Source organism: Lichenostomus cassidix, chromosome 22 (assembly GCF_008360975.1).
Source record: "Lichenostomus cassidix isolate B80296 chromosome 22, HeHo_3.0, whole genome shotgun sequence".
NCBI classification, from domain to species: domain Eukaryota; kingdom Metazoa; phylum Chordata; class Aves; order Passeriformes; family Meliphagidae; genus Lichenostomus; species Lichenostomus cassidix.
Window position 1 is genome coordinate 2,976,575 of NC_139502.1, and position 23,898 is coordinate 3,000,472.

The 23,898-nt window shown below is 39.8% G+C and overlaps 1 long non-coding RNA gene across 1 annotated transcript in view; it reads left to right on the plus strand.

The window, feature by feature from the left end:
* LOC146428047 (uncharacterized) overlaps positions 1-23,423 on the plus strand; it is an 87,428-nt gene extending 64,005 nt beyond the window's left edge. Inside the window, exon 2 of the long non-coding RNA XR_014856236.1 lies at positions 23,378-23,423. This is a non-coding gene — a long non-coding RNA (uncharacterized LOC146428047). The remainder of the gene's footprint in view (positions 1-23,377) is intronic.
* Positions 23,424-23,898: the final 475 nt, after the last annotated feature.

Here is a 23,898-nt window from a genome sequence, read left to right on the forward strand (position 1 = left end):
CCACCTCCCTCTCCCAGACATGTCAGATAACGAGAAACAACCTGGCACCTTCCTGCTCGCTGAAATTAGGATTTTTTTTTTTCCCCAGCCAGCGAGGATCAGAATGAATTTTTTGGCCGGAATTCAGCGAAGCACTTGCCTTTCTCCCGGCTCTGTGCTGTTTGGATTTGTTGCTGTTGATGAAAAGCACAGAGCACAGCTCCTGGCTGCCAGTTGCTGTCCTCCCACGCTGCTTCCATCCTCCCCTCTCCACCCTCTTGCATAATCAGTTGATTACAGTGGGATAAGGAAGGAGGAATTGGTTTCCAAGGGTGCTGGTGGATCGATTTGGTGTCTGAATGTTCAGCTGGGTGCTCTGGGTGCTCCTTGGAGAGAATTGCTGCAGGGGGTGGAGGGATGGATGGATGGATGGATGGATGGATGATGGATGGATGGATGGATGATGGATGGATGGATCCTGGTGGGTGGATGGATGATGGATGGATGGATCCTGTTGGATGGATGGATGGATGGATGGATCCTGTTGGATGGATGGATGGATGGATGATGGATGGATGATGGATGATGGATGGATTATGGATGGATGATGGATGATGGATGATGGATGATGGATGATGGATGATGGATGATGGATGATGGATGGATGGATGGATGATGGATGGATGATGGATGATGGATGGATGATGGATGGATGATGGATGATGGATGATGGATGGATCCTGGTGGGTGGATGATGGATGGGTGGATGGATGATGGATGGATCCTGATGGATGCGTGGATGGATGGATGGATAGATGGAGGATGGATGGATGGATTTATGGATGGATGGATGGATGATGGATGATGGATGATGGATGGATGGATGGATGATGGATGATGGATGGATGGATGGATGGATCTGGATGGAGGGATGATGGATGGATTCTGGTGGATGGGTGGATGGATGATGGATGGATGGATGGATGGATGGATGGATCCTAGTGGATGGATGGATGATGGATGGAGGGATGGATGATGGATGGATCTGGATGGATGGATGATGGATGGATCCTGGTGGATGGATGGATGATGGATGATGGATGGATGGATCCTGGTGTATGGATGATGGATGGATCCTGGTGGATCCCCAAGAGCTCAGATTCCCACAGGATTTGGGATGTGGAGTAGATTATTTTTCCATATAATTCCAATAAGTAGATTATTTTTCCATATAATTTTCTCAGCTGTGAGTGGAGTAATGCAGATTTTTAGTGGCTTGCATTGTTTTCTGTGTTTTCTGCCTTGATCCCTGGCAGTGGGAGCAAAAGATCGATCAGAGATTCCCTTCTCATCCCAGAGATTCTCTTCTCATCTCAAAGATTCCTTTCTTATCCCAAAGATTCCTTTTTCATCTCAAAGAATCCTTTCTCCTCTCAAAGATTTCTTTTTCATCCCAAAGATTCCCTTTTTAGAGATTCTTCTCTCTTCTCAAAAATTCTTTTTTCCTCTCAAAGATTCCTTTTTCATCCCTTCTCATCCCAAAGAATCCTTTCTCATCTCAGAGATTCCTTTCTCATCCCAAAGATTCCCTTTTTAGAGATTCCTCTCTCCTCTCAAAAATTCCTTTCTCCTCTCAGAGGTTCCTTTTTCATCCCTTCTCATCCCAAAGATTCCTTTTTCATCCCAAAGAATCCTTTTTCATCCCAAAGACTTGCTTCTCATCCCAAAGATTCATTACTCATCTCAAAGATTCCTTTCTTATCCCGAAGATTCCTTTCTCAGAGATTCCCTTCTCATCTCAGAAATTCCCTTCTCATCTCAAAGGTTCCTTTTTCATCCCAAAGTTTCCTTTTTCATCCCAAAGATTCATTTCTCATCTCAGAAATTCCTTTCTCATCCCAAAGATTCCTTTTTCATCCCAAAGATTCCCTTCTCATCTCTTCCTGCCCCTGATGAACCTTGGACAAGAAAAAGAGGGATTGGAGTTATTTGACAGGAAAAAGAGGGATCTGAGCTATTTGACAGCTTTAATTAGTACTAATTACTGTGATTTGTGAACTCTGCTGTGGATCCTCTGCGTCCAACCTTCACCTTGAGCCTCTGAAATGAAAATTAAAATTGAAATTAAAATTAAAATTGAAATTAAAATTAAACCTGGTTACTCAGGAGTTCCTCACCCTCTGGTTGGGACATTGGGCTGCAGGGGAGCATCTGGGAGTTAAAAAAAATAAGAAAAATCAATTTAATTGTACCCAAAATCTGCCCAAGAGGTTGAAGTGTGAGGTGTAAAAGTCGAGGGGAAAACCAGGATGTGGCTCAGGAACAGATGGAGCTCCAGAGCCAAATAAGAGGCTTTAATAATGACATGGCTTTGAAATGAAAAGGATTAGTTGGTCTGCAGGAAAGGGAAAGGAGGAGAATGAAAAAAAATCAAAATAATTTTGGGAGTTGGGGGAGAAAAAACCAAAGCCTGGAGCTGTTTGGAGAAGGGAGGTTGTGAAGTTCAGCACTGGCTGGGAAAATCGAGGTGAAAACTGAAATATTGTGAATTAAATGAGGAAATGAGAGCTGGTTGTGTCCTGTTTGCTTAAATTGCCTTCAGTTTCTAATTCTAATTCAATTTTCCTTCAATTTTGCATGGAAAGGGAGAAGTGTGAACATCAAATGGAACTAATAGGGGAAATCAGGGGGAATTAATGAAGAATATTTAGGGAATTTTTCTGAAAGAATAATTTTATTGATGAGCATTTAGGGGTTTCCATGGCAGCTCAAGGATTTCCAGCCTGACAAACTGGGAAGGTTTTATTCCTGAAATGACAAATTTGTTGGAATTTTCTTGGGGATTTTATCCTGCTGAGGCTGCTCAGATTGCTTTGGGAATCCTGGAATGGTTTGGGTGGAAAGGACCTTAAATCCCATCCGTTCTTCCTCACAATCCTAATGATAATCCTAAATCCCCAAAGATTATTTTTATTCTTGTTTTTATTTCCACAGATTATTCTCTTGTTCATTGATGACCATTTAGGATTTTCCATGGCAGCTCAAGGATTTCCAGCCTGACAAACTGAAGGTTTTATTCCTAAAATGACAAATTTGTTGGAATTTTCTTGGGGATTTTATTCTTCTGCTGAGGCTGTTCACATTCCTTAGGGAATCCTGGAATGGTTTGGGTTGAAAGGACCTTAAATCCCATCCATTCTTCCTCACAGAAGAATTCCTTCCTAAATCCCCAAAGATTATTTTTATTCTTGTTTTTATTTCCACAGATTATTCTCTTGTTCATTGATGACCATTTAGGGGTTCCCAAAGCAGTCCAAGGATTTCCAGCCTGACAAACTGGGAAGGTTTTATTCCTGAAATGACAACTTTGTAGGAATTTTCTTGGGGATTTTATCCTTCTGCTGAGGCTGTTCACATTCCTTAGGAAATCCTGGAACATCTTTCCCATCTCAGAGATTCCCTTATCATCCCAAAGATTCCCTTCTCATCCCAAAGATTCCTTTTTCACCCCAAAGAATCCTTAAATCCCATCCATTCTTCCTCACAGGGAAGAATTCCTTCCCAAATCCCCAAAGATTATTTGAATTTTTTTTTCCATTTCCACCAATTCTGCTGGGGCTGCTCTCACTACCACTCATCCCACGACCATCCAGGTTAAAATTCACACCCAACCCCATCCCAACCCCATCCCAACCCCATCCCAACCCCATCCCAACCCCATCCCAACCCCATCCCTCAGCAAATCCCATTTATCCCTCAGAGCCACAGCAGCAGCAAAACTCAGATTTCGAGGAGGAATCTCTGCATTTTTTTGGTGATTTATTCCAGGGCATTTTTCATCAGGGAACTCCAGAGGATTGTTTTAGCACTATCACCCCTCTGGGGTTCGTTTTTCTCCTGGAGTCATTTCTGGGAAGCCAAATTGAGGAGAGATACGGGGAGGAGGTGTGGTGGGGATGGAGGAATGGGAACATTTCCTGTGGCTGATAATGCTGCAGCTGTAATTCTTGCTGATGGTCCAACCCCAAACCCTGCTGGCTCCTCGTTCTGCAGGGGATGAGCTTTCCTCTCCTGGAAAACACAGCAAAATTCTGAGATCTTTATTTAGGATGATTTTAGGGGTTTTTTTCAGGTTTTTTCATTTTTTTCCCTGCTGTAGGACTTCAGAGAACTGAGAATTTAACTTTTCCAGGAGGGTTTGGATCTGCTCTGTGCCTTTTTCTTCTGTAAAACACAACAAATCTGAGAGATCTTTATTTGGGATGATTTAAGGGGTTTTTTTTCGGGTTTTTTCATTTTTTTCCCTGCTGTAGGACTTCAGAGAACTGATAATTTAACTTTTCCAGGAGGGTTTGGATCTACTCTGTGCCTTCCTCTTCTGTAAAACACAGCAAATCTCGGAGATCTTTATTTGGGATAATTTAAGTTTTTGGGTTTTTTTTCCCCATTTTAGGACTTCAGAGAACTGAGAATTTAACTTTTCCAGGAGGGTTAGGATTTGCTCTGTGCCTTCCTCTTGTGTAAAACACAACAAATCTTGGAGATCTTTATTTGGGATGATTTAAGGGGTTTTTTTAATTCTTGCTGCTAGCCCAATCCCAAACCCTGTTGGCTCCTCGTTCTGCAGGGGATGAGCTTTCCTCTCCTGGAAAACACAGCAAAATTCTGAGATCTTTACTTGGGATGATTTAAGGGTTTTTGTTGGGTTTTTTTCCCATTTTAGGACTTCAGCGAACTGAGAATTTAACTTTTCCAGGAGGGTTTGGATCTGCTCTGTGCCTTTTTCTTCTGTAAAACACAACAAATCTCAGAGATCTTTATTTGGGACAATTTAAGGGGTTTTTTTGTTGGTTTTTTTTCCCATTTTAGGATTTCAGAGAACTGAGAATTTAACTTTTCCAGGAGGGTTTGGATCTACGTTGTGCCTTTTTCTTCTGCAAAACACAACAAATCTCAGAGATCTTTATTTGGGATGATTTAGAGGTATTTTTTTCCCTGTTCTAGGATTTCAGAGAACTGAGAATTTAACTTTTCTGGGAGGGTTTGGATCTGCTCTGTGCCTTCCTCTTGTGTAAAACACAACAAATCTCAGACATCTTTATTTGGGATGATTTAAGGATTTTTTTTTCCCTGTTCTAGGACTTCCTACAACTGAGAATTTAACTTTTCCAGGAGGGTTTGCATCTGCTCTGTGCCTTTTTCTTCTGCAAAACACAACAAATCTCAGAGATCTTCATTTGGTATGATTTAAGGATTTTTTTTCAGTTTTTTTCCCTGTTCTAGGATTTCATACAACTGAGAATTGAACTTTCCCAGGCAGGTTTGCATCTGCTCTGCGCCGTGTTAGAACACAGCAGAGAAGATCCATCCTCAGGCCAAAAGCTCAGTTTTTGCTGCAGACCTCAGCCAGGAATTTCATTGCTGGAATTGATTTTCAGGGAAGGATTTGCTGGAGAGAAAAGCTCCTGAAAAATCAGCAAACAGGCAGAAATCCCTGCTGTGGATTGAATTCCTCCTGGTGGGGAGAGAAGTGGGAAATAAACAGAATTCTTTAATTTAATTGCTGCTGTTTGACCCCAGAGCTGGGGAGCTCTCTGACTCCAACCTGGCTGAATTCCTCACAGAACTTTATTTTCCTTCTGCTGGGGAATCTCAGGGACTTTTTGTGGTGCTGAAAGGGAAATAAAGAGGTGAAATAAATGGTGAAGCTTTGCTGATGTGTCTGCCTGCAACGGGAAGGAATCCATTTTTCAGAGGTATTCATTAGAGGTAATTGTTATTACCTCTATTAATTAATTTAGAGGTAATTATTGGTACCTTTATTGGTGATAAAGGTTACACACTAGCAGTGGTTGAGGGGGAAACTGGGAGCAGAGATTTTAAAAGCACAATTTGAATTTCAAACACAATTTTTAAACACAAAACCACTTCTCACTCTAAACATTTGGTGTTCAACAGCCCCACGTGGGCTTTTTTAAGAGTTGAAATGAATTCTTTGTTACATAATCCTAATCTTTTATAATTATTGTGAGTCACTGGAAATGCTGGTAACTTGTACACACGAAGAAATAATGATTCTCAGGTGTTGAGATGTGGGTTATAAAGAGATTTTCTGGCTTGGTTTGGATTCTGATCCACATCCCAGCGATTATTGACTGCTGTCATTAGTGAGTTAATTGGCACTGTTTGTCCTGGTGGCAGCTCTTTGGAAAATGTAAATAGAAAAACAATAAAAAATAATAGGAAAAAAAATCATAAAAATAATAGGAAAAAACCCTGAACATCCGAAAAATCTGAGCTTGGCATTACCAGAAATAAAATTAATTTTTTTAAAATTAATTTTTATTAAATAATTGATTTTTATTAAATAATTAATTTTATTTAATTTTTATTATAATGTTTTTAATTAAAATTATCATTTAACTCGCTGCTAAATCCCCAATAAACCTTCCATCTCTTTCCTTCTGACCATCAAAGGGCTCTGGAGTGACACAACCACAGCTGATCACTGAAGAAAACTCTTTTTCTCCTCCGGGGACAATGGCCTTGCTCTTCCAATCGATCAATAATCCCTCCCAGGGCTGATTTAGCTCTGACTGGAAAGGAAAGCGATTCAGGCTTTGGAAATGCTCAGAATTATTGGTGGGGATGGAAGCTGAACCACCTCCTTTTGGCGCTGAAATAATCAATAAATATCCAACGGCAGCCCAACAGTTACCATAGCGATGGGAGAGGAAATGGAACTGCAGTCGATCAAATGAATATTCAGTTGATTTCCTGATTTCATCTCCAACAGGAGCTTTGTGGTGTCCAAATGCAGGTTTTGCTGCTGTTGGCCAACATTTCCTCCTTCTTGGGGACTTCAGCTGGGAAAATTCCGCCGTGGAACTGTGGGAAATTTAAATTCCAGTGTTTGTTTGTTTTCCAGATCTTGATGGAGATGGATCTCCCAGCCAGTGGGAAAAGGAGTCCAAAAAATCCAAAAATTACAGGCTGAGCTGGTTTCTTCGGAGGAAAGCGACAGCACAGGGCTGAATTTGCAGCTGAGTGTCTCTTGTTTCCTTATATTCCTATCCTGAGCAGAAAAATGCATAAAATTCCAATTGATTTGTTCAACATCTCCCTGGAAATTTCCTGTATAATCCTCGCCAGGCTTCCATTGTTAATCTCTCATATCCGTATTCTTTGGGAAATGTGTGAATTGGGTTTGAAAATCCTCTGTTTAGGATAAAAACAGAGCAGGACCAACCTGAGGGGTCCTTGAAGCCACAAAAATGACAAAGAGGTGCTGGTAAAAAACATCTTAAATCCTTAAAAACGGAGGATTTTCTCAATGGTTTTTGCTAATGATAAATATTTATTTCCATTCTGAAAGGAGAGCCGCGCCTGCCATCTCCACAACGTCCTTGAGCAGGTTTTCAGAGTGACTTTAATCAAATGTCATTTTAAACTCCAGTCCTCCGCCGCAAACCTCTGGTGAAATTCTATTAATTTTCAATTAAACTTCAAGTAAACCAATTAGCATTTCCATTTCCAAGGAGCAACAAAGGCAGAATCTGTAATGAGCCTTTCCAGTTGCTCGCAGAGGAATAAATGGTCTGGATGGATTTCTCCAGCGTGTATCTCTGGGAAACTTTGTCAAGTATATTACCTTTATCATCTCCTCCTCTGCTTCGGGCTCCAAATTGGATTTCTCGTGGTGCACAAAGCCAGATTCTCTCCCTGAGCTGCATCCCTGAATTCTTTGTCTTCGCTGGAAATCCTTCACCTTGCCCTGAGTGTGTTTTCACCAAAGTCACAGCTGAGGCTGCTGTGGAACTTTTTTTATCCTGGATAACTTCAACACCTCAATTTGGTGGAGAGCAGAAGGAATTTCCCCCTTTTTCATCCTAAATCCATTAATAGAAAAGGCTGAGTTCTCCCAGCTCCAGCCCGGCTCGTTTGTGTGTCTCACCAGCGTTTTATCTCCACTTTCTCTGCTCTGCCAGCTCGTGCTCCCTGCCCCGAGGAGATTCATTATCAGAATGAATTCCCTGAGCTGCAATCCTGGAGTTCTTCCAGCCTGGGGATCGCAGCTTTCATCATCCCCCCGAGCCTGCCGCTGTCTGGAGTGCTCAGAATCCACTTTTTTGTGGCATTTAATCCCTTTTCTGGCTGTCCTGACCCTTCCCCGGGCTGGTGGCACTGCAGAGCCCCTGTGACCCCGCGAGGAGCTGGCACTGGGGTGGATTTTGGGGTTTTTTGGGGTTTGGGTCAGTGCCAGGCTGTCTGGGTGAAATGGAGCCACTTGAGCTGCTCAGATCAGTGCTGGAGCCAAGCTGGAGTCACTCTCGTCTCTTCCAATTTCCTTTAAACTCGAAAGCCTCGGAGAGACTCAGCCTGGCTGGGTTTGCCAGGGAAATCCTGAAGGATTTGAGTCGGGGAGCTCAGCGGGGTCTGGGAGGTGTCCTTGGTGCTGAAGGGGGACTGAGGGACAGCCTGAGGGACATCCTGAGGGACATCCTGAGGGACACCCCGAGGGACACCCTGAGGGACAGTCTGAGGGACACCCTGAGTGACAGCCTGAGGGACACCCTGAGGGACACTCTGAGGGACATTCTGAGGGACACCCTGAGGGACACTCTGAGGGACACCCTGAGGGACATCCTGAGGGACACCCTGAGGGACACCCTGAGGGACACCCTGAGGGACACCCCGAGGGACACCCTGAGGGACACCCTGAGGGACACCCTGAGCACCTCGGCTGCTCCTGCTGGGAAATCCTCATGCCAGAGCCACAGGGGAACCCACAGAGAAATGGGGAAACCCACAGGGAAACCCATGGGGAAACCCACAGAGCTGTGAGGAAACCCATTTTTGTTTCCCCACACAAAGCTGTGGGGAAATCCACAGAGCAGTGGAGAAACCCACAAAGTCATGGGGAAACAAACAGAAAATCCATAGAGCCACAGGGAAACCCACAGGAAAACCCACAGAACAATTAGGAAACCCACAGAGCTGTGGGGAAACCCACAGAGAAATAGGGAAACCCAAAGGGAAACTCACAGAGCAATTAGGAAACCCAGAGAGCTGTGGAGAAACCCACAGAGCCACAGGAAAACCCATGGGGAAACCCACGGAGCTATGGGGAAACCCACAAATTCAGAGGGAAACTCAAAGGGAAACCCACAGAGCAATGGGGAAACCCACAAAGTCAGGGGGAAACCCAAAGGGAAACCCACAGAGCTGTGAGGAAACCCACAGGGAAACCTGCAGAGCAATGGAGAAACCCACAAAGTCATGGGGAAACTCACAGAAAATCCATAGAGCCACAGGGAAACCTGTAGGGAAACCCACAGAGAAATTAGGAAACCCATGGAGCTGTGGGGAAACCCACAGAACCACAGGGAAACCCACATGGGGAAACCCACAGAGCTATGGGGAAACCCACAAAGCCATGGGTAAACCCAAAGAAAATCCATAGAGCCACAGGAAAACCCATAGGGAAAACCACAGAGCTGTGGGGAAACCCACAGAGAAATAGGGAAACCCAAAGGGAAACCTGCAGAGCAACTAGGAAACCCACAGAGCTGTGGGGGAACCCACAGAGCCACAGAGAAGTCCACATGGGGAAATCCACAGGGAAATAGGGAAACCCACAGAGCTGTGAGGAAACCTGCAGGGAAACCCACAGAGAAATTGGAAACCCACAAAGTCATGGGTAAACCCAAAGAAAATCCATAGAGCCACAGGAAAACCCATAGGGAAACTCACAGAGCTGTGGGGAAACCCACAGAGCCACAGGGAGATCCGCATGGGGAAATCCACAGAGCAATGGGGAAACCCACAAAGTCATGGGGAAACCCACAGAAAATCCACAGAACCACAGGGAAACCCACAGGGAAACCCACAGAGCAGTGAGGAAACCTACAGAACCACAGGGAAACCCATGGGGAAACTCACAGAGCTGTGGGGAAACCAGTTCAAAAGGGGTAAAAGGGTTTTATTTTGGTGTTTAGCAGGATTTGAGGTGCACAGCTCTGCAAAGGTGGAACACACTGAGATGCACATTTTGTATACAATTTTATGGACTTTGCAGATTAGCAGATCTGTGAAAATCCCCCAATAAAAAACCTAATAAATGAAGTCATTGTCCCCCTGTTTTAATCACTGCCCCCTAAATGAGGTTAGAGCTCAGTTATATTCCAAATATATATTTATTCAAATTATATTCCTGGGAGGAGATTTCAACCAAGGTTGAATCTTGAGTTTTTGATAGCACAGAGCTCTCTTTGCCTCTAACTGTCAATATTTGGTTTTTCTGCCTTGCTCTAGACCCAAACTAAGCTAAAATATCAAATTACAAAAATTCCAACCATGCTGGCTAAGGGTACAAGGAGTGTATAAAGGGTACAGAAAACAGAAAAAGGGTATAAAAATGTATAAAATGGCACAAAAAATGCAAAAAGCCATCAGGCATCACAGGAAATTCCAAACTCCTGACCAGAGAGCTGCTGGAGCAGCAGGTGGAGTCGTGGCTGAGCTGAAAACAGAGATTTTACTGATTTTACTGATTTTATTGCCCTGGCTCTCAGCCCCATCCCTCTGCAGCCCTCGCAGGCAGCATGGCAGTTAAGTGACTGGAACTTGTAGGAACAGAGAAATCGTGTTAAATTAAATAGAGTAAAAAATGGGGCAGTTTGGGCGACGGGAGAGAGTTTTATGGTATTGTTTGGCTGTTTCTGGAGAGCCAGAGGGAGGAGGAGATCAGAGCTGCTGCTGATGATGATAAAAAGGGAAGGTGAGGATGGTGAGGATCCAGCTGGAGCTCGGGGGACACAGCCTTGAAAGCAACCAAAGAGCAATTAAAAATGCTTAAATTGAGTCTTTCAGGGCAAAAGAATTCACCAGAATTTGAAATCTGACACCTTTTTGCTTTTCTGAGTGTTTTTACAAAAGTTAGGCTGCTGCCTTGGGTTCCCAGGAGGATGGAAAAGCAACCAAAGGGCAATGAAAATGCTGAAATTGAGACTTTCAGGGCAAAAGGTTCACCAGAATTTAAAATCTGACACCTTTTTGCTTTTCTGTGTGTTTTCACCAAAGTCAGGCTGCTGCCTTGGATGGGCAGGAGGATGGAAAAGCAACCAAAGAGCAATGAAAATGCCAAAATTGAGTCTTTCAGGGCAAAAGGATTCACCAAAACCTTAAATTTGACACCTGTTTTGCTTTTCTGAGTGTTTTCATCAAAGTCAGGCTGCTGCCTTGGATTCCCAGGAGGATGGAAAAGAAACCAAAGGGCAATGAAAATGCTGAAATTGAGTCTTTCAGGGCAAAAAGATTCATCAAAACCTCAAATTTGACACCTGTTTTGCTTTTCTGAGTGTTTTCACCAAATCACAGCTGAGGCTGCTGTAGAACTTTTCTTGTCCTGAACGACTTCAGCACCTCAGTTTGGTGGAGAGCAGAAGGAATTTCCCCTTTTCATCCTAAACCCATGAATAGAAAAGTCTGAGTTCTCCCAGCTCCATCCCAGCTTGTTTGTGTGTCTCACCAGCATTTTATCTCCACTTTCTCTGGAAAAGTGAGATGGGAGATGGGGAGGAACCAAAATTCCAGATCCACCTGCTCCAAAAAATCCTCCCAGCCCAGTGCCAGGCTGCCCATGGAATTCCAGGGAAAACAATGGAGTTGTTCTGGGCAGGAAATCCCAAAAATCCCTCCCAGGTCTCAGGTGTTCCACGGTGACCTCACTCCTCGGGATGTACTTCAGTTTTAAATCTTTTATATTATAAATTTAGGGTTTTCTTTTACTGTTTTCAGAGCTGGTGAGACAGAAGCAGAACAGGTTGAGCTAAAGGTCGAGGGTTTAAATTCACATTTCTCCTGCTTTTCAGGGTTTTTTTGGTCCACACAACTCTGTGAGTTTGAGTTTATTCTGCTGAAGTGAGTTTGATTTTATTCCACTGAGGTGAGTTGAGTTTATTCCACTCCTGGATCCTCCTTCTCCAAGTGGGAAATTCCACACAAATCTTTTTTGATTTTCTTTTCAGCCTTTGTTTTTTGCAGCAGAAAAAGCAGCTCAGGGCAATTAAAGCTGCAGGTTGTAGGACTGACCTTGGCTCTGACAAAATCCCAAAATCCCACAATCCCACCCAGCTCTCAGAGGTTCCATGGTGACTCCACTCCTCGGGGTTTACTTCAGTTTTTAGGTGTCAATGAAATCATTTCAGAATTTCTTTTACTCTTATCAGAGCTGGTGAGACAGAAGCAGAACAGGTTGAGCTAAAGGTCGAGGGTTAAAATGCACATTTCTCCTGATTTTCAGGGTTTTTTTTGGTCCACACAACTCTGTGAGTTTGAGTTCATTCCACTGAAGTGAATTGAGTTCATTCCACTGAAGTGAATTGAGTTCATTCCACTCCCTGAATTTCTTCCAAGGAAAGAAAGTTTCTTCCAAAGAAGAAACTTCCAAGGAAGAAATTCCATGCAAATCCTTTTGGATTTTCCTTTCCCCCTTTGTTTTTTGCAGCAGAAAAAGCAGCTCAGGGCTATTGAAGCTGCAGCTTTCAGGACTGACCTTGGCTCTGACAAAATCCCAAAATCCCACAATCCCACCCAGCTCTCAGAGGTTCCACGGTGACTCCACTCCTCGGTGTTTATTTCAGTTTTTAGGCGTCAATGAAATCATTTCAGAATTTCTTTTACTCTTATCAGAGCTGGAGAGACAGAAGCAGAACAGGTTGAGCTAAAGGTCGAGGGTTAAAATGCACATTTCTCCTGATTTTCAGGTTATTTTTGCCCACAGAACTCCGTGAGTTTGAGTTTATTCCACTGAAGTGAATTGAGTTTATTCCACTGAAGTGAATTGACTTTATTCCACTTCCTGAATTTCTTCCAAGGAAAGAAAGTTTCTTCCAAAGAAGAAACTTCCAAGTGGGAAATTCCATGCAAATCCTTTTGGATTTTCCTTTCCCCCTTTGTTTTTTGCAGCAGAAAAAGCAGCTCAGGGCTATTGAAGCTGCAGGTTGCAGGACTGACCTTGGCTCTGACAAAAAACCATTTTCACCCTAAAGGACCTGGGAAAATCTCAATATGAATGAGTTTATTATTTAAATAATAACTATATTATTATCATTATTGCTGTGTGATATGAAAATAGAGTTATCCTGTGCATTTGAGTTTATTATTTTAATAATAACAATATTATTATTATTGCTGTGTGATATGAATGTTTTGTGTTTGGTTTTTTTTTTTTTTTTTTTTTTTTTTTTTTTTTTTTTGTGTGTGTTGTTGTTTGTGTTTGGGTGTTGTTTGTTTTTTGTGTTTTTTTGGTGGTGTGTGTTTGTGTTGGGTTGTTTTTTGGGTTGTTTTGTTTGTGGGGTGTTTGGTTTGTTTTTTGGGTTTGGGTGGGTTGGTGGGGTGGGGGTGGTTTTGTTTGTGTTTGTGGGGTTGTTGTGTGGTTGGGGGTTTTTTGGTGGGGGGGGTTTGGGTGGTTGTGGTTTGGGTGTTTTTTTTGTGTTTGGGTGGTGGGGTGGTGGGTTGTGGTTTGGTGTTGTTTTGTTTTGGGTTTTTTTTGTGGGTTGGTGGGTTGGTTTTTTTTTGGGGTTTGTGGGTTGGTGGTGTTGGTTTGGGTTTTTTTTGTGGGTTTTTTGTCGTGATTTTCTTCATTCACATCCCTGGAATTCCTAAGACTCTGGAAGTAGTGAAAAGCTGAATTTTTGCTGTGATATTCTTCATTCACATCCCTGGAATTCCTAAGGCTTTTGAAGAAGTGCAAAGGTGATTTTTTGCCATGATTTTCTTCATTTACATCCCTGCTGTAATTAGAGCAAATCAGCCACTCCACTAATTGGAATCCAAATCCAGCAGGAGAATTTATAAATCCAAACACCCCAATGCTGACAGGAATTCCAAGGATGGAACCAAGGAATTGTTCCAATTTACAAGGGGAGAAAAAAGTGGAAACCTGGAATTCCTGAGGGTTTGGAATTGGTGAAAATGGGAATTTTTGTTATGAAATTTTTTCTTTGCATCCCTGGAATTCCTAAGGCTTTGGAAGTTGTGAAAAGGTGAATTTTTGCCATGATTTTCTTAATTTGGATCCCTGGATTTCCCAAGGGTCCAGAAATGGTGAAAAGGTGAATTTTTGTTACGAATTTTTTTGTTTGCATCTCTGGAATTCCTAAGGGTCTGAAAGTGGTGAAAAGATGAATTTTTATTGCGATTTTCTTAATTTGGATCCCTGGATTTCCCAAGGGTCTGGAAACTGTGTAAAAGTGAATTTTTGCCATGATTTCCCTGCTGCTCAAAGCACTCCCAGCTCTTGAAATGACACCTGAGGACTCCTTGGAAAAGAATTTTTTTTTGGTTTGTGGAATTCCTGATGTGACTTTAACAGCTTGTGACAAACACCATCAATATTTGCTATTTTTTTCCCCCCAGATATCCCTGAAATATTATTTTCCCAGCAGCCATAATAACAGTTAATTATTATTTAACTTGCTGCCGGATTGCTAATTCCTGTAATTGATGATTTGGGATAAATGAACTCTTCATTTGCATCCCTGAAATATTTTTTTTTCTCTTCTTGACAGGAGCAAAAAGAAGGAGGTGGAGCAGAGGTGGTTGTGCTGAGCTGCAGTGATTTTTGCCAGAGTGTGTAATTATATCTGGAATTTCGTTTAGCAGGAAATGAGATAAATACAGAGATGGATTCCCCTTGGAAACATCCCAACTTCCCGAGTGGGATGGAAAAAATGGGATTTTCACTCTGCCGGGTTGGTGATTTGCTCTGTGAGATGAGATTGAACAAAACAAACCAAAAAACCTCCAAACAACAAAAAAAACCAAACAAAAAACACCCAAAAAACCCAACCAAACCAAAAAAAAAAACCCCAAAATGATGTTCCCATGGAAATTCACGAAGTTCCCATGAAAATTCTCAAAGTTCCCATGAAAATTCACAGAGATACCATGAGAATTCAGGGAGTTCTCACAAAAATTCACAAAGTTCCCACGAAAATTCACGGAGTTCCCATGAGAATTCATGAAGTTCCCATGAAAATTTGCAAAATTCCCATGAAAATTAGTGAAGTTCTCATGAAAATCTGGGAAGTGTCCGTGAAAATTTTCAAAGTTGCTGTGAAAATTCACGAAGTTCCCGTGAAAATTCACGGAGTTCCCATGAGAATTCATGAAGTTCCCATGAAAATTCAAAGTTCCCATGAAAATTCACAAAGTTCCCATGAGAATTCATGAAGATCCCATGAAAATTTGAGAAGTTCCCATGGAAATTCAGACAGTTCCCATGGAAATTCATGAAGTTCCCATGAAAATTTGCAAAGTTCCATTGAAAATTTGCAAAGTTCCCCAGAAAATTCTCAAAGTTCCCATGAAAATTCACAGAGATACCATGAAAATTTGTGAAGTTCCCATGGAAATCCATGGAGTTCCCTTGAAAATTCCCGAAGTTCCCATGAAAATTCACGGAGTTCCCATGAGAATTCATGAAGTTACCATGAAAATTCAAAGTTACTATGAAAATTCACAAAGTTCCCATGAGAATTAATGAAATCCCCATTAAAATTCTTGAAGTTCCCTTGAAAATTCATGGAGTTCCCATGAAAGTTCGCAAAGTTCCCATAAAAATCTGCAAAGTTCCCATAAAAATCTGCAAAGTTCCCATTAAAATCTGTGAAGTTGCCATGAAAATTCATGAAGTTCCCATCAAAATCCGCAAAGTTCCCGTGAAAATCCGCCAAGTTCCCATGAAAATTCAAAAAAAATTCCCGTGAAAATTCACAGAATTCCCATAAAAGTTCACAAAGTTCCCATGAAAATTCCCGGAGTTCCCAGGTGAATTCATGAAATTCCCATGAAAATTCGAGAAGTTCTCATGGAAATTCTCATCGTTCCCATGAAAATTCGAGATGTTCCCATGAGAATTCATGAAGTTACCATGAAAATTCACAAAGTTCCCATGAGAATTAATGAAATCCCCATGAAAATTCATGAAGTTCCCATGAAAATTCATGGAGTTCCCATGAAAGTTCGCAAAGTTCCTATAAAAATTCGCAAAGTTCCCATTAAAATCTGTGAAGTTCCCATGAAAATTCATGAAGTTTCCATGGAAATTTGCCAAGTTCCCATGAGAATTCATAAAGTTCCCATGAAAATTCAAAAAACTTCCCCTGAAAATTCACAGAATTCCCATAAAAATTCACAAAGTTCCCATGAAAATTCCCGGAGTTCCCAGGTGAATTCATGAAATTACCATGAAAATTCGAGAAGTTCTCATGGAAATTCTCATCGTTCCCATGAAAATTCGCCAAGTTCCTATGAAAATTCACGAAGTTCCCATGAAAATTCGCCAAGTTGCCTTGAAAATTCACGAAGTTCTCATGAAAATCCGCAAAGTTCCCGTGAAAATTCGCAAAGTTCCCGTGGAAATTCATGAAGATCCCACGAAAATTTGTGAAGTTCCCATGAAAATTCAAGGAGTTCCCATGAGACTTCATGAAGTTACCATGAAAATTCAAAGTTCCCAAGAAAATTCACGAAGTTGCCATGAAAATTTAGAGTTCCCATGAAAATTCACAAAGTTCCCATGAAAATTCCCGGAGTTCCCAGGTGAATTCATGAAATTACCATGAAAATTCATGAAGTTCCCATGGAAATTCTCATCGTTCCCATGAAAATTCGCCAAGTTCCTATGAGAATTCACCAAGTTCCCATGAAAATTCACAAAGTTCCCATGAAAATTCGTGGAGTTCCCATGAGAATTCATGAAGATCCCATGAAAATTCAAGATGTTCTCATGAAAATTCGCAAAGTTCCTATGAAAATTCACGAAGTTCCCATGAGAATTCATGAAGTTCTCATGAAAATTCTCAAAGTTGCCACGAAAATTCACGAAGCTCCCATGAAAATCTGCAAAGTTCCCATGAAAATTGATGAAGTTCCCATGAAAATTCATGAAGATCCCACGAAAATTTACAAAGTTCCCATGAAAATTCAAGGAGTTCCCGTGAGAATTCATGAAGTTACCACGAAAATTCAAAGGTCCCAAGAAAATTCACGAAGTTGCCATGAAAATTCAGAGTTCCCATGAAAATTCACAAAGTTCCCACGAAAATTCATGGAGTTCCCATGAGAATTCATGAAATTACCATGAAAATTCGAGACGTTCCCATGGAAATTCTCATCGTTCCCATGAAAATTCGCCAAGTTCCTATGAGAATTCGCCAAGTTCCCATGAGAATTCATGAAGTTCCCATGAAAATTCTCAAAGTTGCCACGAAAATTCACGAAGTTCCCATGAAAATCCGCAAAGTTCCCGTGAAAATTCGCAAAGTTCCCATGGAAATTCAAAAGTTCCCATGAAAATTCATGAAGATCCCACGAAAATTTGTGAAGTTCCCATAAGAATTCATGAAGTTACCATGAAAATTCAGAGTTCCCATAAAAATTCATAAAATTCCCATGAAAATTTACAAAGTTCCCAAGAAAATTCATGAAGTTCCCATGGAAATTCTCATCGTTCCCATGAAAATTCGCCAAGTTCCTATGAGAATTCACCAAGTTCCCATGAAAATTCACAGAATTCCCATGAGAATTCATGAAGTTACCATGAAAATTCAAAGCTCCCATAAAAATTCACAAAGTTCCCATGAAAATTTACAAAGTTCCCAAGAAAATTCCCGGAGTTCCCAGGTGAATTCATGAAATTACCATGAAAATTCGAGAAGTTCCCATAGAAATTCTCATCGTTCCCATGAAAATTCGCCAAGTTCCTATGAGAATTCACGAAGTTCCCATGAGAATTCATGAAGTTCTCATGAAAATTCTCAAAGTTGCCACGAAAATTCACGAAGTTCCCATGAAAATCCACAAAGTTCCCGTGAAAATTCGCAAAGTTCCCATGAAAAATTCATGAAGTTCCCATGAAAATTCATGAAGATCCCACGAAAATTTGTGAAGTTCCCATGAAAATTCACGGAGTACCCATGAGAATTCAAAAAGTTCCCGTGAAAAATCACAAAGTTCCCATGAAAATTCACGAAGTTCCCATGAAAATTCATGAAGTTCCCATGAAAATTTGCAAAATTCCCATGAAAATTAGTGAAGTTCTCATGAAAATTCGAGAAGATCCCTTGAAAATTCGTGATGTTCCCGTGAGAATTCATGGAGATCCCACAAAAATTTACAAAGTTCCCATGAAAATTCACAAAGTTCCCATAAAAGTTTGTGAAATTACCATGAGAATTCATGAAGTTCCCATGAGAATTCATGGAGTTCCCATGAAAATTCACGAGGTTCCCATGAAATTTTGCGAAGTTCCCATGAAAAATTCACGAAGTTGCCATGGAAATTCACAAAGTGCCCACGAAAATTTGTGACGTTCCCATGGAAATTCAAGGAGTTCCTATGAGAATTCACGAAGTTCCCATGGAAATTCACAAAGTTCACATGAAAATTCATGAAGTTCTCATGAAAATCCGCAAAGTTCCCGTGAAAATTCGCAAAGTTCCCATGGAAATTCAAAAGTTCCCATGAAAATTCATGAAGATCCCACGAAAATTTGTGAAGTTCCCGTGAGAATTCATGAAGTTACCATGAAAATTCAAAGTTCCCATGAAAATTCATGAAGTTGCCACGAAAATTCACAGAATTCCCATGAAAATTCACAGAATTCCCATGAAAATTCACAAAGTTCCCATGACAATTCACAGAGTTCCCATGAAAATTCACAGAGTTCCCATGAAAATTTGCCAAGTTCCCACAAAAATTAAAAAAAATTCCCATAAAAATTCCTCAAGTTTTGCAGTAATTCTCCCTGTTCCACATTCCTCCCATTCCCTGGACAATATTTCATCATCTCTGTGGATTTTTTCCCTATTTTTCCTGAGAGCCAAGAGGGTTGAATCTCATGTTAGGAAGAATTATTCAAACATTTCTGCTGTTTATCCAGCCAGGTTGGAGTTACACCAACTTCCCCTAAAAAGTGGGATAAAAGTTGGGGAATAAAACAAGGAAAGATGATAAAAATGTCATTTTTCCTCTTAAGGACAAAGCTGGTTTACTCTCAACCACAAAACCCTGCTGGGTTTTAGATATTTAGGATGATTTAAGAGCTTTTTAGCTTTTTTAGGGTTGGATTGCAGTTCTTGTAGGGCTTTGAATAAATGAAATATTGGCTCAGGAATCGTCCTGAATTACTGAACTATCAGAGCCACTTTTAATCTTTAATGTTCTTATTCTGACAGCAACCCTGAGGCTCCGAAAAGTTATTTTATTCCTTTCAGAAGTGAAGGACTGAGCAGCAAAGAGGATTTTCTTCTCGGGTTTCTTGCTTTGGGTGAGAATTCTTATCTCAGTTTTCTCTCTTCGCACAAAAATCTGTTGGTGGTGCAAAATAATTGGGGAAAAATCTGAATTTCCCCCCCAAAAAATGATAATTTGGGAAGTCAGGATGTGAGGTTGAAGTGAGTGGAAGTGAAATAATTTCTGTGAAATAAAGTGAAATAAAATGAAATAAATTCTGTAAGGAATATTTGGGTTAATTTATTGAAATTACAACGATTTCTTCTTAAGACATTGCGATGAATTCTTGTCTTATGAAATGCTTAAAAATTTCTTTTTAAGGCAAACTGGGAATTCTCTTCAGGGAAGGTAAATTGAATTGTGTTTTCGAGGCGTTAATTTGGATTTTGGGAGGATTATGGGATGTGATAACAAATCGATGCCTTTTCCCTTTGAAATAGGAAATAATTTAAAGGGATTTTTCTAAATATAAAAAGTGGGATTGAGGGTTGTTGTTCCACCAGGAATTATTCCTGATCCATGGGATGGAATTCTCCACTTGAAGGGAAAATTAAACACCCCAAGGGTGTCAGGGTGGCTTTGATGTGTAAATTTGAACGTAAATTCGAAGGGAAAATGGTGTAAATTCCAATGTGAATTTGAAGGGAAATAGTATAAATTGCAATGTAAATTCAAAGTGAAAATTGTGGAAATTTCAATGGAAATTCAAAGGGGAAATTGTATAAATTCCGATGTAATTTCAAAGGGAAAATCATGTAAATTGCAATGCAATTTTAAAGGAAAATTGTATGAATTCAAATGCAAATTCAAAGGGAAAATGGTGCCAATTTCAGTGTGAATTCAAAGGGAAAATTCTATAAATTCCAATGTAAATTCAAAAGGAAAATTGTGTAAATTCCAATGTAATGTCAAGGGAAAATTGTATAAATTCCAATGTGAATTCAAAGGGAAAATGGTGCAAATTGCAATGTAAATTCAAAGGGAAAATGTATGAATTCCAATGTAAATTCAAAGGAAAACGGTGTAAATTTAAATGTAAATTCAATGGGAAAATGGTATAAATTTCAGTGTGAATTCAAAGGGAAAATTATATAAATTCCAATGTGAATTCAAAGGGAAAATTGTATTAATTCCAATGTGAATTCAAAGGGAAAATTGTATAAATTCCAATGTAAATCCAAAAGGAAAATTGTATGAATTCCAATGTGAATTTAAAGGGGAAATGGTGTAAATTGCAATGTATGTTTCAATGTGAATTCAAAGGGAAAATGGTATAAATTTCAATGTGAATTCAAAGGGAAAATTTTATAAATTCCAATGTAAATTCAAAGGAAAAATTATATAAATTCCAATGTAAATTCAAAGAGAAAATTGTATAAATTTCAATGGAAATTCAAAGAGAAAATTGCATACATTCCAATGGGAATTCATGGGGAAAATTGTATAAATTCCAATGTAATTTCAAAGGGAAAATCATGTAAATTGCAATGTAATTTTAAAGGGGAAATTGTATAAATTTCAGTGTAAATTCAAAGGGAAAACCGTATAAATTCCAATGTGAATTTAAAGGGTGTAAATTGAAATGTGAATTCAAAGGAAAATGGTGTAAATTCAAAGTGAAAATTGTATAAATTTCAATGGAAATTCAAAGGGAAAATTGCATACATTCCAATGAGAATTCAGAGGGAAAATGGTGTAAATTGCAATGCATATTTCAATGGAAATTCCAAGGGAAAATGGTGTAAATTCCAATGTAAATTCAAAAGGAAACTGGTGTAAATTTTAATGTAAATTCAAAGGGAAAATGGTATAAATTTCAGTGTGAATTTGAAGGGAAAATTATATAAATTCCAATGTAAATTCAAAGGGAAAATTGCATTAATTCCAATGTGAATTCAAAGGGAAAATCGTGTAAATTACAAAGTAAATTCTAAGGGAAAATTGTATAAATTCCAACGTAAACTCAATGAGAAAATTCTATGAATTCCAATGTGAATTTGAAGGGGATATTGTGTAAATTGCAATGTATATTTCAATGGAAATTCAAAGGGAAAATGGGGTAAATTTCACTGTGAATTCAAAGGGAAAATTGTATAAATTCCAATGTGAATCCAAAGGGAAAATGGTGTAAATTTAAATGTAAATTCAATGGGAAAATGGTATAAATTTCAGTGTGAATTCGAAGGGAAAATTATATAAATTCCAATGTAAATTCAAAGGGAAAATTGTATAAATTCCAAGGTAAATCCAAAAGGAAAATTGTATAAATTCCAATGTGAATTCAAAGGGGAAATGGTGTAAATTGAAATGTATGTTTCAATGGAAATTCAAAGGGAAAATGGTGTACATTTCAGTGTGAATTCAAAGGGAAAATTATATAAATTCCAATGTAAATTCAAAAGGAAAATGGTGCAAATTTAAATGTAAATTCAAAGGGAAAATTATATTAATTTCAATGTGAATTCAAAGGGAAAATTGTGTAAATTGTAACGTAAATTCAAAGGGAAAATTGTATAAATTCCGATGTGAATCCAAAGGCAAAATGGTGCTGAAAAAGTTCTCTTTTTCTTTCTTTTCAGCTGCTTGTCTGAGTTTAGATTTTTATTTTTTTTTTAAAAAAGGGGGGAATCACCCACATCAGCAAAATCCTCAGTTAATCAGAATTTGATTCCAATGAGAGCTCAGCAATCAATGCACAGCATTGTTAATTATTAGAAATATCCTGTTGTACCTTGAAATAATTGCAATAAACAGCCCAGCTGGGGAAAAAATTAATTGTTCTGATTTTCCACCGCTGAAGTGTCAACTTGGAGTTTGTTTCTGTCTCTGTGCCTCAATTGTTTAATTGTTTAATTATTAATTATTAATTAATTTAATTATTAGGGAGGAAAAAATCAAATTTGGAGGGTTTTGCCTGCAACACTTTATTCTTAATCCATGGAATTTCACCTCCTCACCTCGAGGGTATTTTTATTTTCCTCCATCTGTCTGTCCAGAAACTCCTAAAGGATGAATAAAATTAAATAAATTATCTTTTTTTTGCAGCAAGAGAAGAAAAAATTCTCCCTCAGCCTGCCAGGTCCTGAGCTTTTTTGGTAATAAAACTCTATTAAAATAAAATTTTATTATTTTTTGGTGATAAAACAACTTTATTAATGATGTTCTGCTGCTCACCCTGCAGGTTAAGGAGCTTTTTGGGGTGAATTAGTTGTTTTTAAGTCACAGACACTTCAAAGCTGCACAAAATGACATTTTTTTGTGATTTTTTTTTTTTTAGTGACATCAGTGCTTTAAAGTGAAAACCATTCGAGGCTATAAAGAAGCAATTCCAGTTCAGATATTATCTGTGAAGAACCTATTAGGGGATTTTTTGGGGTTTTTTTTTAATATTTTGGATTGCTAGGCCTAGAATAGGATTACACAGCGAAGCAGAGAGATTGCATTTGTCACAAAAAATGACATTTTTTGACAAATGCAGAGGAGAAATCCTGCATTCTCAGCGTGGCATAGAAAAGAGAGATTTATTATTTTGATTCCAACTTATATAGACTTTTCAGAGGTCACCCAGATTGGTCAGTCAGAAACCTCCCCCTAGGCCTGACTGGCCAGGCCTGAACTGTCCAAATCTCGAGACACTGTTTTTAATAACATCCAAACTTTATCTTTGTTTATAAAACACAGGAGAAAGTTCTCACGGGAAAGAGCTGTGCTAGCCACAGGTAATTAATGGGATTGGTGAGGTTTGGGGAGAAAGGCTGAGTGATGATCTCAGGAGATGATCTCTGAGTCTCAGTGAGGCCTAAAATGCTGGTAAAATTGAGACACAGACACTGCAGTGTAGGGAAAAGGGAATTACCTTGGTTTAATAGGATCTCAGGTGCACTTTTGTCAAATTGGAACCACAACAGAAAAAGAGAGAGCTGGTACTCTGTGGCTAGCACAGGTTTTCCCATGAGAACTTCTTCTGTGTTTTATAAACAAAGATAAAGTTTGGATGTTATTAAAAACAGTTTCTCGAGATGTGGACAGTTCAGGCCTGGCCAGTCAGGCCTAGGGGGAGGTTTCTGACTGACCAATCTGGGTGACCTCTGAAAAGTCTATATAAGTTGGAATCAAAATAATAAATCTCTCTTTTCTTGCCACTCTGAGAATCTGGGATTTCTTCTCTGCTAGCGGCTCAACAGCGACAGTACTATGAGTATACAATTTATGGACCTCACCAATTAGCATTTCTATCTAAAATCCCCCAAGAAGAAACCTAACAAATGAAGCAATTGCCCCCTGATTCTAATTACCTCTCCCCCAAAAAGGTTACAACTTAGTTAACAAAAACATGTCCCAGGGATGAGGCTCTGCTCAAGGTTGGTGCCTCATGTTCTTGAGGTTGTGGGGATGTTTTGTTCTCTTTTCTCCTCTCCTCTCCTCTCCTCTCCTCTCCTCTCCTCTCCTCTCCTCTCCTCTCCTCTCCTCTCCTCTCCTCTCCTCTCCTCTCCTCTCCTCTCCTCTCCTCAATTTCACACCAAAAATTTCACCCTCTGCCCTCAAAATGAGTGCGTTTCCATTCCAGAACCTGGAAATGAACAAATGAACTCATATTACGAACAAATATTCAAGAAA